Genomic DNA, 17,188 nt, shown 5'->3' on the forward strand with positions numbered 1-17,188 from the left:
TCTCATAGGACACCCTTTGATCACTGGATTCTAGAGGTGGAGGGTAGGGGGTGGGGGCTTCCATTCCTGGGTCCCAAGGAACCATAACAATTGGAGAGATGGTTACTGGTGAACCACACCTCCTACAGCACAGGACAGATGGCAGACTGAAAGACACCTGTGGCCTTTCTGAGAAAAAGAACCATCTGCTTGTCCAGGAGGTTTGGCCTAAAGGGCAGGCTTCTGGTTTGGCATCTAAGGGCCTACATCTGAGGCCCTACAGAGGGACTCTCAGGGAATGGACACTAGTGGATGCAATCTTTGTGCTCTCCCTCTGCCTCATTCCACCTCACTGGGATCTTCCGGAAAGGAGCTTATTCCCTTGTCTGGTAACCTGACTTTTATGGCTGCTGCCGGGGCAAACCTCTATAACACCCAGCTGTGGTGTCTAGTGAGGCTCGCACTAGCAGTCCCACAGGACCAGAGCCAAAGGAGAGAGAGTTCTTAAACAGCCAGCACCCTCAGGGCTCAGCAAGAGGTAACAGATCCAGGAGCTCAGTCATTCTGTGGAAGAGGCCTGTGAGTTTATGATCATAGCTGCAGCCTGAAGGGTGGGCTTTCACATAAATATACCTCTAAGGGCAGACTGTCAACCTTTCCAGAGAACTTGGAGGGCAGGCCCTGTCTCTTCACGTTCTCCCTCTCCCACATTCCAGAGTGACAGCATCTCTTGGAGTAGAGCTCTGTAAGTATCCAGTGCCCCAGTTTTCATGTTGGTGCCCTGGTTTTTATCGCTGCTACTCACAGGATGCCCCTTGATGGCCTGGCTCTGGTGGCTGGGAAGGCTTACATTCCTGGGTCCTAGGGAACTGTGACAATCAGACAGTTCTTGGCAGGTTATCGCCCCTAGGGTACTTCACGGACAGTAGAATGAAGTACAACCCCAGGATTTCTATGAAAGAAGCCCATCTGTCTGGGATCTTTGGCTAAAGGGGTAGATTCAGGTTTGGCACACACCTAGAGCCCTAAAGGGATGCTCTAGAACATAGGCCAGTACACACCATCTTTGTGCTCTCACGTGCGCCCCCCCCCCCTTTCTCTCTCTTGGTTTTCTCTGCTATGCTCAGGCAGGGGAACTCCTTGCCCCACTTACTATGGATGAAGGCTCACAGCCACTCCTGAACAGAAAGCCTGTTTGGGAAACTTTGGGAGTTGCCATAAGTGAACCCTCCTAGTCTTGCCCAGGCAGGAGCATGAGTCATGGCCCCACCAGCTACGGAGTATGGCTTCTACCCCCGTCTAATAGGGAAGATTGGTAAGAATGCCAGGACACTACATAACCCAGCAACTCCAGAGCTGGGAGGTGGATGGTAAGAGCCGATTGTCCCCAGAACACACACAGTAGCCCTGTTCAGCCATGGAGCTTGAAGCTTACGTCGGCTTGAGTCAAGACCAAAAATAAAGAGCATCAGTGGCCTCAGAGCTGCTGTTCCCACTGTACCCAAGCAGGGAAACTAGTGCATACCCACTGATTTGTAGCCCCACTTATTGCTGAATACAGTCTTCAGACTGCCCAACCAGGGAACCTTACCGCAGCTTAAGGGATGCTGCATAGCCTAGTTAACAACCCTGCTTAGAGTGGCACTTGAACAGAGAGTGCTGCCCATGGCTTTCCCTGTCTACAGAGCAAAACTGGTAGCCTCACCTGACTGCGATATTCAGTGCACACTCTTTTCTGATTCAGGTCCACAGTGAGCTGTGCAAGCCCTGGGTTCTGTCCTGTTGCCCCACCAGAACAGCGAAGATAACTCATAGCCCCCCACTACTGCCGAGTATAGTATCTGGTCCTAACTAATAAGCCTGACCAGGGATTCCAGGCAATGGTGAAGTCCATCCTACAGCTTCACTTGGACAGGGAACCAAGCCAGCAGACTTTTCCCAATATTCTCAGCAGTGGCGCACACACCCCACCCCCAACCACTGACCCTAGAACTCAAACAGTTGCCTTGCCCCAAAATAGACCCTAACAACAGGCCCCACCTGCCCAAGGACATTATCAGCAGATATGTCCAAAAAACCAAAACTGGGCTTATTGCTAAGGAATGGTCTCAGCCACAGTGAACCTGCAAAGTCTGGAAGAGAACACTTACTTAAATGTATACATCCCAACATAAGAAATCAAGGATTGTGAAGAACCACCAAAGGAAACCAATAAAGGACACCACCAAAGGGAACTAATAAAACTCTAATAACTGATCCTAAGGATATGGAAATCTATGAACTGTCAGAGAATTCAGAATAATTTTCTGAAAGTGTAGTGAACTACAAGAATGCCCAGGACATGATGGCTTCACGGGTGAAGCTTTAAAGAAGAATTAAAACCAATCCTTCTCAGACTCTTCCAAAAAACTGAAAAGTAAGGAATACTTCCAATTTCATTTTATTAGGCCACCATTACTCTGATACCAAAGCCAGAAAAAGATACTACCACAAAACTACAGACCAACATCCCTGATGAATACAAATGCAAAAATTTTCAATAAAATATTATCAAACTAAATTAAGCAGCACATTGGAAGCATAATTAGGGCAGCAATGCATGAACAAAGTAAGAATTCAACAAAGATCAAGTGGGATTTATTCCTGAGATGCAAGAATTTTCAACTTATGTGAATCAACCAATGTAATACATCAGATGAAAAGAAGAAAGTCAATAGATGCAGAAAAATGACTGGATAAAATTTAACATCTGCTCATAAAAACTCTTAACAAATTAGGTATAGAATGAATGTACCACAACATAATAAAGCCCAAATCTGATTTCATACCAAATGGTTAAATGTTGAAAGCTTTTTTCCTGATAACAAAGAAAACAAAGGTGCCTGTTCTCACTACTCCTATTCAACTGGTACTGGAAGAACTTACTAGAGCTATCAGGCAATAGAAAGAAAGAAAAGGCATCAGAATTGGAAAGGAACTAAAATTTTCTCTGTTTGAAGGTGACATGACTTTATATATAAGAAATCCTAAAGATTCCACCAGAAAAATGTTAGATATAATCAATGTAATCAATAAAGTTACAATATAGAAAATTAACTTAGAAAATTAGCAGCATTTCCATAAACTAACAATGAATTATCTGAAAAAGAACTAAAACAACCCCATTTACAATAGCATCAAAAACAGTAAAACACATAGGAATAAATAACCAAGGAGGTAAAAGATCTCTACTCAGAACTTATTTTCATCAAGGCAATGATGAAAGAAATAAAACACAATTAAATGTTTAAATGTGCATACTACCAAAAGCCATCTATAGATTCAATGCAATCACTATCAAAATTGCAATGGCATTGTTTTAACAGAAGTAGAAAAAAAATCCTAAAACTTCTATAGAATCACAAAAGACCCCAAATATCCAAAGCAATCCTGAGAAAGAGGAACAAAGCGGGAAGTATTAACACTTCTTGATTTCAAGCTATACTACAAAGCAGTGGCAGAATCAAAACAGGATGGTTCTGCTATAAAAACAGACATGTAGGGGCGCCTGGGTGGCTCAGTCGGTTGGGTGTCTGACTTCAGCTCAGGTCATGATCTCACAGCTCCTGGGTTTGAGCCCCGCATCAGGCTCTGTGCTGATGGCTCGTGGCCTGGTGCCTGCTTTGGATTCTGTGTCTCCTTCTCTCTCTGCCTCTCCCCTGCTCATACTCACTCACTCACTCTCTCTCTCTCTCTCTCCCCCTCCCCCAAAAATAAATAAACCTTAAAAAATTAAAAAAAATAAAAACAGACATGTAGATCAATGAAACAGACTCAAGTGCCCAGAAGTAAACCCAAGTATATACAGTCAACTAATATTTGACAAGGGATGCAAGAATACTCAATGGAGAAAAGACAGTCTCATCAATAAATGGTGCTGGGGAAAATTGAATATTCATATGTAAAAGAATGAAATTAGACCTTTATCTTATACCACTTGCAAAAATTAACTTGGCATGGATTAAAGACTTAAACATAAGACCTGAAACCATGAAATTCCTAGAAGGAAAATTAAGGAAAAGGCTCCTTGACATGGATCTTGGCATTGACTTTTTGGATATGCACTTAAAGCACAAGCAACAGAATAAAAAACAAGTAGGACTGCGTCAGACTAAAAAGCTTCTGCACAGCAATAGAAACAATAAAAAGAAGGGAAAAGACAATCTACAGACTGGGAAAAATATTTGTAAGCCATATACCTAAGGGGTTACAATCCAACATATATAAAGAACTCCTACAACTCAGTAGCAAAACCAAACCAAAACAACTCAAAAAACCCACAATCTCATCAAAAATGGGAAATATCTGAATAGAAATTTCTACAAAAAAGACACACGAAAGGTCAAAAAGTACATGAAAAGATGCTCAACATCAGTAATTATCAGGGAAATGCAAATCCAAACCATAATGAGATATCCTCACTCCTGTTAGAATGCCATAACAAATCCTGGTATGATGTGAAGAAAACAGAATCCTTGTGCACTGTTGGGAATGTAAATTGGTGCAGTCACCATGGAAAATAGTATGGAGATTACCCCCCAAATTAAAAATAGAACCTCCATATGATACAGCAATTCTACTTCTAGATATTTATCAAAAGAAAACAAAAACACTAACTCGAAAGGTGTTCATTGCAGAATTATTCACAGTAGCCAAGATACAGAAACAACCTCAATGTCTACTGGTGGATGAATGGATAAACAAAATGGGAGATACACAGACAATGAAAGATTATTCAGCCAAAAAGAATGAAACATTCCCATTTGTAAGACCACAAATGGACCCTGAATAATCTAGGGCATTGTCCTAGATAAAATAGAGAAAGACAAATACTGTACAATCTGATTTCTATGTGAAATGCAAAAAAAGAAAGAAAGAAAGAAAGAAAGAGAAAGAAGAAAACTGACAGAAAAATCTATTATCAAATTCAAATTTGTGGTTACCAGGGGTGAGAGTTGGGGGGAGGGGGAATTGGAGAAACGTGGTCAAAAGGTGGAAATTTCCAGTTACAAGATAAATACATGCTAGAGATGTAACCTGCAACATAAGTATAGTTAGCACCTGCTGTACGATATATAATAAAGTTGTTGAGAGTAAAACCTAAGCATTCAAATCACAAGGAAAATTTTTTTCTTTTTTTGCTTTCCATTCTATTATATATTTATTTAATTTATACTGAGAGAGAGAGTGAGCATGCATGAGCAGGGGAGGGGGGAGAGAGGTGGGGGGGGAGAGGTGGGGGGAGAGAGAGGGGGGGGGGGGGAAGGGGGGGGGGAGAGAGGGGGAGGGAGGGAGGGAGGGAGAGAGAGAAAGAGAGAATGAGAATCTCAAGCAGGCTCCACGATCACCACATATCCTGATGCGGGGGTCCATCCCACATCCCTGGGATCATGACCTGAGCTGAAATCAAGAGTCGGGATGCTCTACTGACTGAGCCACTCACCCAACCCTCCATTTGTATTTATTCATGAGCTGATGGAGGCTAACTAAACTTACTGTGGTGGTCATTTCACAATATATGTAAGTCAAATGATTTTGCTGTACACCTTACACTCATACAAGGATGTAGGTCAATTATATGTAACTATAACTAGGGGAAAAAGATCCAGAGAAAAGAGAATGTGACATTGGCATACAGTGGATTCTCAAGGAGTAAATTAAATTTAAAACACTCAATGAAATGATGGAGATATGTAATTTACCTTATAAGCAGTTCAAAGTAATAGTCATAAAGGTGCTTACTGAACTTGGGAGAAGAATGAACACAGTGAGAACTTCAACCCACAGCTAAAAAATAGAATACAATATTAGAGAAGTCACAGTGCTAAAGAATACACTAAATGAACCGAAAGACACATCAGAGTGGTTCAATAGCAGACTAGATGCAGAAGGATCAGGGAGCTCACACACAAAGCAGTGGGACACAATTACAGCAATAAAAACAAAAATGAATGGAAATAGTGAAGATAGCTTAACTGACTTGTGGGACGTCAACTGGAGAAACATTCACCTTGAAGGAGTCCTGGAAGTGAGAAGAGAAACAGAAAGGGGCAGAAAACTTATTGATTGATGAATTAATGGCTAACAACTTCTCTAACCCAAGTAAGGAAGCAGACAACTATCCAGATATAGGAAGCACAGAGAGTCTAAGAGAAACCCAAAGAGACCCACATATCAAGACACAGCATAATTAAAAATTCAAATGTTAAAGTCAAGGAGAGACTCTTAAGGCAGCAAAAGAAAAACATCTTGTTAAGTGCAAGGGAGTCCCCAAGAGCCCCCTTCAGATTTTTCAGCAGAAACTTTTCAGGACAGAGGGAGTGGCAAAACACATTCCAAGTGCTGAAGGAAAAAAAAAAAAAACTTCCAACTAAGAATACTCTACCCAATAAAAGTTTTCGTGCAGAATTTAAAGAGAGATAAAGATTTTTACAGATGAACAAAAGTTAAAGAGCTCATCACCACTAAACTAGCCTTAAAAAAACTATTAAAGGGGACTTCTTTGAGTTGAAATGAAAGGGCACTAATTCATAACAAAAAAAACATATAAAAGACTCACTGGTAAAAATAAATATATAGTAAAGGTAGTGGATTGATCACATAAAGCTAGTATCAAAGTTAAAAGAGTACTAAAAATAACTTTAACTACAATAATTAGTTAAGGGATACATAAGATAAAAAGATGTGCATTATGACATCAAAAACATAAAATGAAGGAAAGAGAGAAGAAATGCAGAGCTTTAGAATGGATTCAAACTTAAGGTCTAATCACCTTAAAATAGACTGTTAAAAGTTATGTGTAAGCCTCATGGTAGCCACAAAGCAAAAACCTATGGTAGAAACATAATATAATGAGGGGCGCCTGGGTGGCTCAGTCGGTTAAGAGGCCCACTTCGGCTCAGGTCGTGATCTCGCAGTCCGTGAGTTTGAGCCCCGCGTCGGGCTCTGTGCTGACAGCTCAGAGCCTGGAGCCTGTTTCAGATTCTGTGTCGCCCTCTCTCCCTGACCCTCCCCGGTTCATGCTCTGTCTCTCTCTGTCTCAAGAATAAATAAAGGTTAAAAAAATTTTTTTAAAAAAGAAACATAATATAATGAGAAAGGAATCTAAGCATACTACTAAAGTCATCAAACTATAAATAAAAGAGCGAGAGATGAAGTAAGGAAACCCAGGTAGTACAAAACAGCCAGAAATTTGGGCGCCTGGGTGGCTCAGTTGATTAAGCGTCCAGCTTTGGCTCAGGTCATGATCTCATCATGGTGTGTGAGTTTGAACTCCACATCCGGCTCTATGCTGACAGTGCAGAGCCTGCGTCAGATCCTCTGTCTCCATCTCTCTTTCTGCCCCTCCCAGCTCGTGCTCTCCCTCTCTCTTTAAAAAATATTTTTAAAAACATAGCCATAAATTAAGAAAATGACAATAAGTACATATCTGTCAATAATGACTTTCAAGGTAAATGTATTAAATTCTCCCATCAGGGGCACCTGGGTGGCTCAGTCAGTTGAGCATCTGACTTTGGCTCAGGTCATGATCTCATGGTTTGTGAGTTCAAGCCCCGTATGAGGCTCTGTGCTGACAGCTCAGAGCCTGGAGCCTGCTTCAGAGTCTGTGTCTCCCTCTCTGCTCCTCCCCTGCTCACACTCTGTCTCTCTCACTCTCAAAAATAAACATTAAAAAAATTAAAAACAATTCTCCCATCAGAAGACATAAAGTAGCTGAATGTATGTATATATAAAAAAACAAGGGGTGTCTGGGTGGCTCAGTTGGTTAAGTGTCTAATTTTGGCTCAGGTCATGATCTCACAGTTCATGAGTTCAAGCCCTGTGTCAGGCTCTGTGCTGATAGTCCAGAGCCTGAAGCCTGCTTCGGATTCTGTGTCTCTTCTCTCTCTCTACCCCTACCCCACTCATGCTTGCTTGCTCTCTCAAAGACAAACATTAAAAAATTTAAAAAAAAGAAAAAACAACCAAGACTCATATATATGCTTCCTATGAGACACTCACTTCAGATGTAAGGACACGCACAGACTGAAAGTAAATGGTTAAGAAAACATACTCCTTACAAATGGTAACCAAAAGAGAGCTGGGGTAACTATAGTTATATCAGACAAAACTGACTTTAAAACAAAGACTCTAATAAGAGACAAAGAAGGGTATCATACAGTGAACACAATGATAAAGGGATCAATCCAACAAAAGGATATAACATTTGTGAATCTTTATGGACACAACATAGAAGCAACTAAATATATAAACCAAATGTTAACACACCTAAAGAGAGAAACAGCAGTACAATAATAGGACACTTCTTTTTAAATTTTTTAAGGATTTTTTTTTTGTTTATTTATTTTTGAGAGAGCAAGCAAGCACACAAGCAGGGGAGGGGCAGAGAGAGAGAGAAGGAGACACCGAATCCAAAGCAGGCTCCAGGCTCAGAGCTGTCAGCAAAGAGCCTGACACGGGGCTCGAACCCACCAACCATGAGATGATGACCTGAGCCAAAGTTGGATGCTCAACCAACTGAGCCACCCAGGTGCCCCTGGTAATAGGACACTTTAATACTCCACTTACAACAATGCATAGATCATCCAGAGAGAAAATTAATAAGGAGCCACTGGCCTTAAACTACATGTTAGATCAGATGGACTTAACAGATATATACAGAACATTCCATACACAAGCAACTGAATACATTCTTCTCAAGGACACATGGAACATTCTCCAGGATAGATCATATGTTAGGCCATAAAACATTTAATGCATTTAAGAAGACTGAAATCGTATCAAATATTTTTTCAGACCACAGTGGTATGAAACTAGAAATCAATTATAAGAAAACTGGAAAATTCACAAATATTGAAGATTAAACAGTAGGCCACTGAACAAGCAATGGTCAGCAAGTCAAAAGAGCAATCTGAAAAAATACCGAGACAAATGAAAATGGAAATACAATGTATCAGAAACTATGTGATGCAGCTAAAAGCAGTCCTCTCAGAGAAGTCTGGAGTGATAAATGCCTATCTCAAGAAGCAAGAAAATGCTCAATAAAACAACCTAACTTTATACCTGTAGGATCTAGAAAAAGGAAAAGCCCAAAGTTAGAAGAAATGAAATAGAGACTAAAAAGCCAATACAAAAGATCAATGAATATAAGAGTTGGTTCCTTGAAGATAAAATTCACAAACCGTTAGCTAGACTCACAAAGAAAAAAAGAGGACTCAAACTGAGAAATCAAAGAGGAAACATTACAACTGATAACACAGATACACAAAGGATAGTAAGAGGCTACTCTGAATAATTACACATCGAGAATCTTGACAACCTAGAAGAGATGGATAAATTCCTAGAGTCATACAACCTTCTAAGATTGAATCATGAAGAAATAGAAAATCTAAAGAGACCTATTACTTAGTAAGGATACTGAATTGTTAATCAAAAGCTCCCAACAAACCAAAGACCAGGACCACACAGCTTCACTTGTGAATTCTCCCCAAAATTCAAAGAAAATACAGATCCTTCTCAAGTGCTTCCAAAACAACAACAACAACAACAACAACAAAAAACAAACAAACAAAAAAAAAAAACCAAAAACAAAAACAGAAGAGCAAGTGTTCTGTATAGAAGTTGTTTATGTGACTTGGCATCCATTTCTGCCCAGAGCTGCACATATACAATCACGGGGGCTTAATTGGCTTGTACTCCATATCTGGCCTCGGGATCAGAACTGGCTCTTCTGTTCCTGATGCCAAGAGGGATTAATGTGCCTCATCTTCCTCCTTGAGTCAGACCAGGCTGGCCTCCTGGAATGGATCGGGGAGGGAAGAGGTATATGCAGATTCCCAGACTCCTAAGATTGTGAGGTATGATAAGAGAAACAGAAAAAAAACAAAACAAAACCCAGCTCGCTCGGGACTGCGCTTGGACAAACTTAACGACTAACCATAAATGACACACAGGTAGTGTATATATTGCCCTGGCAGGAAGAGCTGGTTGGAAGTCTCACCAGTGGGGAGGACGCTTCACCCAGGACCGTCAGCTGGGACTCCAGTCAGGCTGTTCAGCAGGGCTTCCCCAGCCAGAAAGTTGGATGTTGTAAGTACCTGATTCGATATGTCAAGCCTTCTTTGTTCTTCTCTGTACCTCTCTCCCTCTTTAAGTTTACTATAATTGTTTATTTCCTTACATTCCTTTTCCCTTATAATTAATAAATTCTTCCTCCACAAAACTGGAAGAGCAGCTATCATGAATTCCTATTATTTAGAACAGGAGGGAACATTTCTAAACTTATTTTATGAGGCTAGCATTTCCCTTATACCAAAATCAGATAAGGCCACCATAGGAAAAAAATTACAGGCCAATATCCCTGATGAACATAGATTCAAAAATCCTCATCAAAACATCAGCGAACCTATAATGTATTGTATTTCAACAATACATTAAAAGAATCATATGCCAACATCATTTCAGGGATGCAAAGATGGTTCAACATCTGCCAATCAATGTGATATAATATGTTAACAAAATGAAGGATAAAAATTATATGATCCTCTCAATAGATACAGAGAAAGCATTTGACAAAATTCAATATCCATTTAGGATAAAAACTCTCAGCAGAGTGGTTATAGGGGAAACAAAATAGTAAATGCCATATATGACAAGCCTACATTGAACATCACACTCAATGGTGAAAAGCTGAGAGCTTTTCCTCTAAGATCAGGAACAAGGTAAGGATGCCCATTCTCACCACTTTCATTCAACATAGTACTCGAAGTCCTTCCCAGAGCAATTAGACAAGAAAAAGAAATAAAAGCCACCCAAATTAGAAAGGAAGTAAAACTTACTATTTGCAGATGACACAGATGGAAAATCCCAGACTCCACCAAAATACTGTTAGAACTAATAAATGAATTCAGTAAAGTTAAAGGATATAAAATCAACATACAAAAATCTTTTGCCTTTTTGTACACTAATAGCAAACTATCAGAGAGAGAAATTAAGAAAACAATCCCAATTGTTTTCCAAGGAGTAAATTTAGGAATAAATTTAACCAAGGAAGTCAAAACCTGTACACTGAAAACCATAAGACATTGATGAAAGAAACTGAAAAAGACACACAAATAGAAATATATTCCATCTTCAAGAACTGGAAGAATTAATACTGTTAACATGTCCATACTATCCAAAGCAATCTGCAGATTCAGTGAAATCTCTATCAGAATTCAAAAGCCATTTTTCATAGAAATATATCAAACAATGCTAACATTTGTACAAAATTACAAAAGATCCTGAAAACCAAAAGCCATTTTGAGAACCAAGCTGGAGGCATCATGATTCCTGATTTTAAACTATATTACAAAGCTATAGTAAACAAAACAGTATGGTATTGGCATAAAAACACATAGATCAATGGAACAGAATATAGATCCCAAAATAAACTCATACATATATGGTCTAATTTATGACAAAGGAGCCAAGAGTATAAAATAGGGAAAGGAAAGGATGGTCTCTTCAATAAATGGTCTTGGGAAAACTGGACTACTATCTTATACCATATACAAAAATAAAATCAATTGGGTTAAACACTTAATGTAAAACCTGAAACCATAAATATCCTAGGGCTTAAAAAAAAGGCAATAAGCTCCTTGACATAGGTTTTGGTGATAATAGTCTGAATTTGACATCAAAAGAAAAGCAAAAAGTTTTCAGGAAGATGGCAGGATAGGAGGATTCTAGGCTCACCGCATCCCATGTATATACCTAGATAACACTCAGATCATGAAAACAACCAGAAAATGACCCAGAGACTGGCACAACAGGCTCTCCACAGCTAAATATAGGAAAGAGGCCACAGCAAAGAGGCTAGGAAGGGTAGAGATGCAATCAGGAGACAAACTGACTGGTGGGACTGTCCATGGGAAGGAGGAATGCTGTGGGTGTGGAAAGGGGAGAGTAACAGACCCCACAACAGGTACTGCAGGCATGGGGGGCCAGCACTGGGAAGATGAGTCCCCAGAATATTTGGTTTGAAAAGCACAGGGGTCAACTCTGTGAATCCTTACAGTGGGGCTCAACACATGGAACTTTGAAACAGTGGGCTCAGATGTGAAGGCTACAGGAAACTGAGTCCCCACCCTTAAAAAGGCAGCACAACAGGGGAGCCTGGGTGGCTCAGTTGGTTAAGCTTCTGACTTCGGCTCAGGTCATGATCTGGAGGTTCATGAGTTAGAGTTTGAGTCCTGCATCGGGCTTTGTGCTGACAGCTCAGAACCTGGAGCCTGCTTCAGCTGTGTCTCCCTACTTCTGCCCCTCCCCCCCACTCTCTCTCTCTCTCTCTCTCTCAAGAATAAATTAACATTAAAAAAATTTTTTTTAAAAGACAGCGCAACAAAAAGCCCTGCTGAGATACAGCAGAAAAGCAGCAGTTTGAAAAATGCCTGGGGTATACAGGGAAAAGATTTGTTTCCTAAGCTCAGCGCATGTGCTGGAGGGGCAGGGATTTTTGACAGACTTCTCCAAGAACAAAAGAGTTGGAGGGCCCCATTTCCCACCCAAGCCCTCCAGCCCAGATACACCAACACCTGCAGGAACCAGTGCAGCACTAACACTCTTCATCTATCTTGCTATCTTGCCCTGGCACCTTGCTGGCACTGTGCACCTCCCTTCTTGCCCGATATTCTCCTGTGGCCCCACCCCCTCCAACACACCCTTGGCAGGAGTCCATCCAAAGTGGTGCCCCAAGTACAGCAGTGTGCAAGCAACCCCAACAGGGGCGAGCACCATGTCAAAGTGTCTCCTGCCCCAGGGAGAGGGGAAGAAAACCACACACACCAGTTTAACTTCAGCCCCAGCAGTAGGCTGGGAGCAGACATCTTGACTGACTACAGGCACCGCCCACCAATGAAAACTTCTCAGGGTACAACACAGAGAGAGCACCCTGCAGTTCGGTGCTCCTGCAGTTCTGGCAAATGTCTGGTCTGACCCAACTCAGGTCCAAGGCAGCCCTGGACTGGCTCACAAAAAACACAGGGACCGAGTCCTGTCCACAAAGGACAAACCGGTTCTGGTGAACACGGTACATTGCACTGCAGGGCACTAAAGGAAGAGAAGGAACTATATCCCACTTTTGTAACACATAGAGAGGCAAAACGAGGAGACAGTGGAATATGTCCTAAATGAAAGAACAGGAAAACAAAAGCATAGCAAGAGCGCTAAAATAAATGGAGATAAGTATTATGTCTGACAGAGAATTTAAAGTAATGGTCATAAAGATACTCACGTGGACTTGAAAAAGGAGTGGAGAACCTCAGTGAGACCCTCAATAAAGAGAGAGAAAACATAAAAAAGAACCAATCAGAGATGAACTTAACTGGAACTAACGATATTCTACATGGAATAAATAGTAGACTAGAGGAATCAGAAGAGCAGACCATCAACCTGGAGGACACAGTAATGAAAAGCAATCAAGCTGAATAGAATAGAGAAAAAAGAACAGTAAAAAATGAAAATAGATTAAGGGAACTCAGTTACATCATCAAGCATAATAACATTTGCATTACAGGGATTCCAGAGAAAGAGGAGACAGAAAAGGGGGCAGAAAAATTATTTGAAAGGATAATAGCTGAAAACATCCTGAATCTGGGAAAGGCAACAGAATTCAGGTCCAGGAGGCACAGAGAACCCCCAGCAAAATCAACGCAAGAAAGTCCACAACAAGAAACAGAGTAATTAAAATGACAAAAAGCAGCAAAAACAGTTACACACAAGGGAAACCCCATAAGGTCATCAGCTGATTTTTTAGCAGAATGCTTGCAGGCCAGAAGGGAGTGGCACAATATATTCAAAGTGCTAAAAGTGAAAAACCTACAGCCAAGAATGCTCTATCCAGCAAGGCTATCATTCAGCATAGAAGGAGAGATAAAGAGGTTCCTGGACAAACAAAAGTTAAAGGAATTCGTCACCACTAAACTAGCCTTACAAGAAATGTTAAAGGGGATTCTTTGAGTGGAAAAAGGAAAGACCATAATCAAGAATAAGAAAAGTATGAAGCAGAAAAGTAGTAAAAATAATTATATCTATAAAAATCAGTCAAAGGGGGCACCTGGGTGACTCAGTCGGTTAAGCATCTGACTCTTGGTTTCAGCTCAGGTCATGATCTCACAGTTCATGAGTTTGAGCCCTGCATCGGGCTCTGTACTGACGGTGTGGAGCCTGCTTGGGATTCTCTCTGTCCCTTTCTCTCTGCCCTGCTGCTCTGTGTCTCTCTCAAAAAATAAATTAAAAAAAATTTGTTTAAATCAGTCAAGGGATTCACAAAATAAAAGGGTGTAAAGTTTGACATCACATACCTAAACCTGGGAGCAGAGAAGAGTAAAAATTTAGTGATTTTAGAATGGTCTCAAACTCAAACATCAACTTAAAATGCATAGAGGTTACATATAAACCCAAAGTAACCACAATTAAAAAGAACAGTAATACATATGCAAAAATAAAGGGAAAGGAATCCAAGTCTATCACTAAAGAAAGCCAACTTATGAGAAAAGAGAACAAAGGAAGAAACAGAAGAAAGACAAAAATAATCATGAAACAAGTAACAAAATGGCATAAGTACAAATGTATCAATAACAACTTTGAATGTAAATTGACTAAACACTCTAATCAAAAGAGACGTATGGTGATGGAATGGATAAAAAAAAAAACAAAAAAACACAGGACCCAGCTATATGCTGCCTACAAGAGACTCACTTCAGACCTAAAGACACATACATATTTTTTTTTAATTTTTTCTTAACATTTATTTATTTTTGAGACAGAGAGGGAGCATGAACGGGGGAGGGTCAGAGAAAGAGGGAGACACAGAATCTGAAACAGGCTCCAGGCTCTAAGCTGTCAGCACAGAGCCCGACGCGGGGCTCGAACCCATGGACCGTGAGATCGTGACCTGAGCCGAAGTCGGACGCTTAACCGACTGAGCCACCCAGGCGACCCGACACATGCATATTCAAAGTGAAGGGATGGAGGGCACCTGGGTGGCTCAGTCAGTTAGGCAACTGACTCTTGATTTTGGCTCAGGTCATGATCTCATGGTTCGTGAGTTCGAGCCCCACATCAGGCTCTGTGCTGACAGTGCAGAGCCTGCTTGGGATTCTCTCTCTCTCTCTCTCTCTCTCTCTCTTTCTCTCTCTCTCTCTCTCTCTGCCCCTCCCTCACTCTCTCTCTCAAAAATAAACTTTAAAAAAAAAGAAAGTGAAAGGATGGAGAAATATTGATCACGCAGATGGAAGTGAAAAGAAAGCCATGGTATCAATACTTGTATCAGACAAAATAGACATTAAAAACAAAGACTGTAACAAGAGACAAAGATGGGAACTATGTAATTGTAAATGGGGAGAAGCCAACAAGAAGATATAACAACTGTAAATATTTATGCACCCAACATGAAAGCACTCAAATACATAAAGCAGCTAATAGGAAACATAAGGGAAGTAACCAATAGGAATACAATAATGGTAGAGGGCTTTCACATCTCATTACATCAATGGCCAATTCAATCAAACAGAAAATCAACAAGACAATAGTGGTTTTAAATGACACATTGGACCAGATGAATTTAACAGATATATTCAGAACTTTATATCCCGAAACAGGAGAATACATATTCTTTTCAAGTGCACATGGAACATTCTCCAGAACAGATCTCATGTTTGGCCACAACAAAGTCTCACAAATTCGAAAAGATTGAGGTCATACCATGCATCTTTTCTCACCACAACATTATTAAACTTGAAATAAACTATAAGAAAAGAAAGAATCTGGAAAGAAACAAATACATGGAGGTTAAATGACCTGCTACTAAACAATGAATGGCTCAAGGAAGAAATCAAAGAGGAAATCACAATATAAATGGTGACAAATGAAAATGAAAACACAATGGTCCAAAGTCTTTGTGATGCAGCAAAAGCCATTCCAACAGGGAAGTTTATTAGCAATACAGGCTTACCTCAAGAAGCATGAAAAATCTCAAACAACCTAATCTTACAGAAAAAAAAAAAACACCCAAAGGAGTGGGTGGAACCAGAAAAAAACCCACCCAAAACCAGTAAAAGGAAGGAAATAATAAAGATTGGAGCAGAAATAAATGAAATACAACCTAAAAACCCCCAACAGAACAGATCAATGAAACCAGAAGCTCATTTCTTGAGAAGATTAACAAAATTTATAAACCTTTAGCCAGACTAATCAAAAAAAGAAAAAAAGAGCACTGAAAAGCAAAAATCATGGAGGAGAAATAACAACCAACACCACAGAAAAACAAATAATTATTAAGAGAATATTATGAAAAACTATATGCCAACAAATTGGATAGCCTAGAAGAAATGGATACATTCCTAGAAACATGTAACCTCCTAAAACTGAATCAAGAAGAAATAGAAAATTGGAACAGCCTGATTACCAGCAATGAAATTGAATCAGTAATCAAAAAACTCCCAGGAAACAAGTCCAGAACCAGTTGGCTTCACAGTTGAATCCTATCAAACATTTAAAGAAGAGTTGATACATATTCTTCTCAAAATATTCCAAAAAATAAAAGCGATGGGAAAGCTTCCAAATTCATTCTATGAGGACAGCATTACCCTGATACCTAAACCGGATAAAGACACCACAAAAGAAGAACTATAGGCCAATATCTTTGATGAACAGAGATGCAAAAATTCTCAACGGATTATTAGCAAACCAAAATCCAAGGATACATTAAAAAAAGTATTCACCATGATCAAGTGGGATTTATTTCTGCAATGCAAAGATGGCTCAGTATTCACAAATCAATGTGATACATCAATAAGAGAAAGGATAAAAACCATATGATTATCTCCACAGATCAAGAAAAAGCATTTTGACAAAGTACAACATCCATTCATGATAAAAACCTTCAACAAAGTAGGTTTAGAGGGAACATACTTCAACATCATACAGGCCATATATGAAAATACTGTTTTTCTGTAGTCTAATTTTTTTTTTTAAGTAGGCTTCACGCCTTCAGCATAGAGTCCAACGCGGGGCTTGAACTCATGACCGTGAGATCAAGACCTAAGATGACATCAAGAGGTGGACGCTTAATTGACTGAGTCCCCCAGGTGCCCCTGGGCCATATATGAAAAACCCACAGCTAACATCA

At 40.1% G+C, this 17,188-nt stretch overlaps 1 protein-coding gene across 6 annotated transcripts in view; it reads right to left on the bottom strand.

Moving 5' to 3' along the window:
- Window positions 1-17,188, bottom strand: part of SRPX (sushi repeat containing protein X-linked) — a 111,806-nt gene that overhangs the window by 16,639 nt on the left and 77,979 nt on the right. The window lies entirely within an intron of this gene.

This window comes from Panthera uncia, chromosome X (assembly GCF_023721935.1).
Source record: "Panthera uncia isolate 11264 chromosome X, Puncia_PCG_1.0, whole genome shotgun sequence".
Lineage (NCBI taxonomy): Eukaryota > Metazoa > Chordata > Mammalia > Carnivora > Felidae > Panthera > Panthera uncia.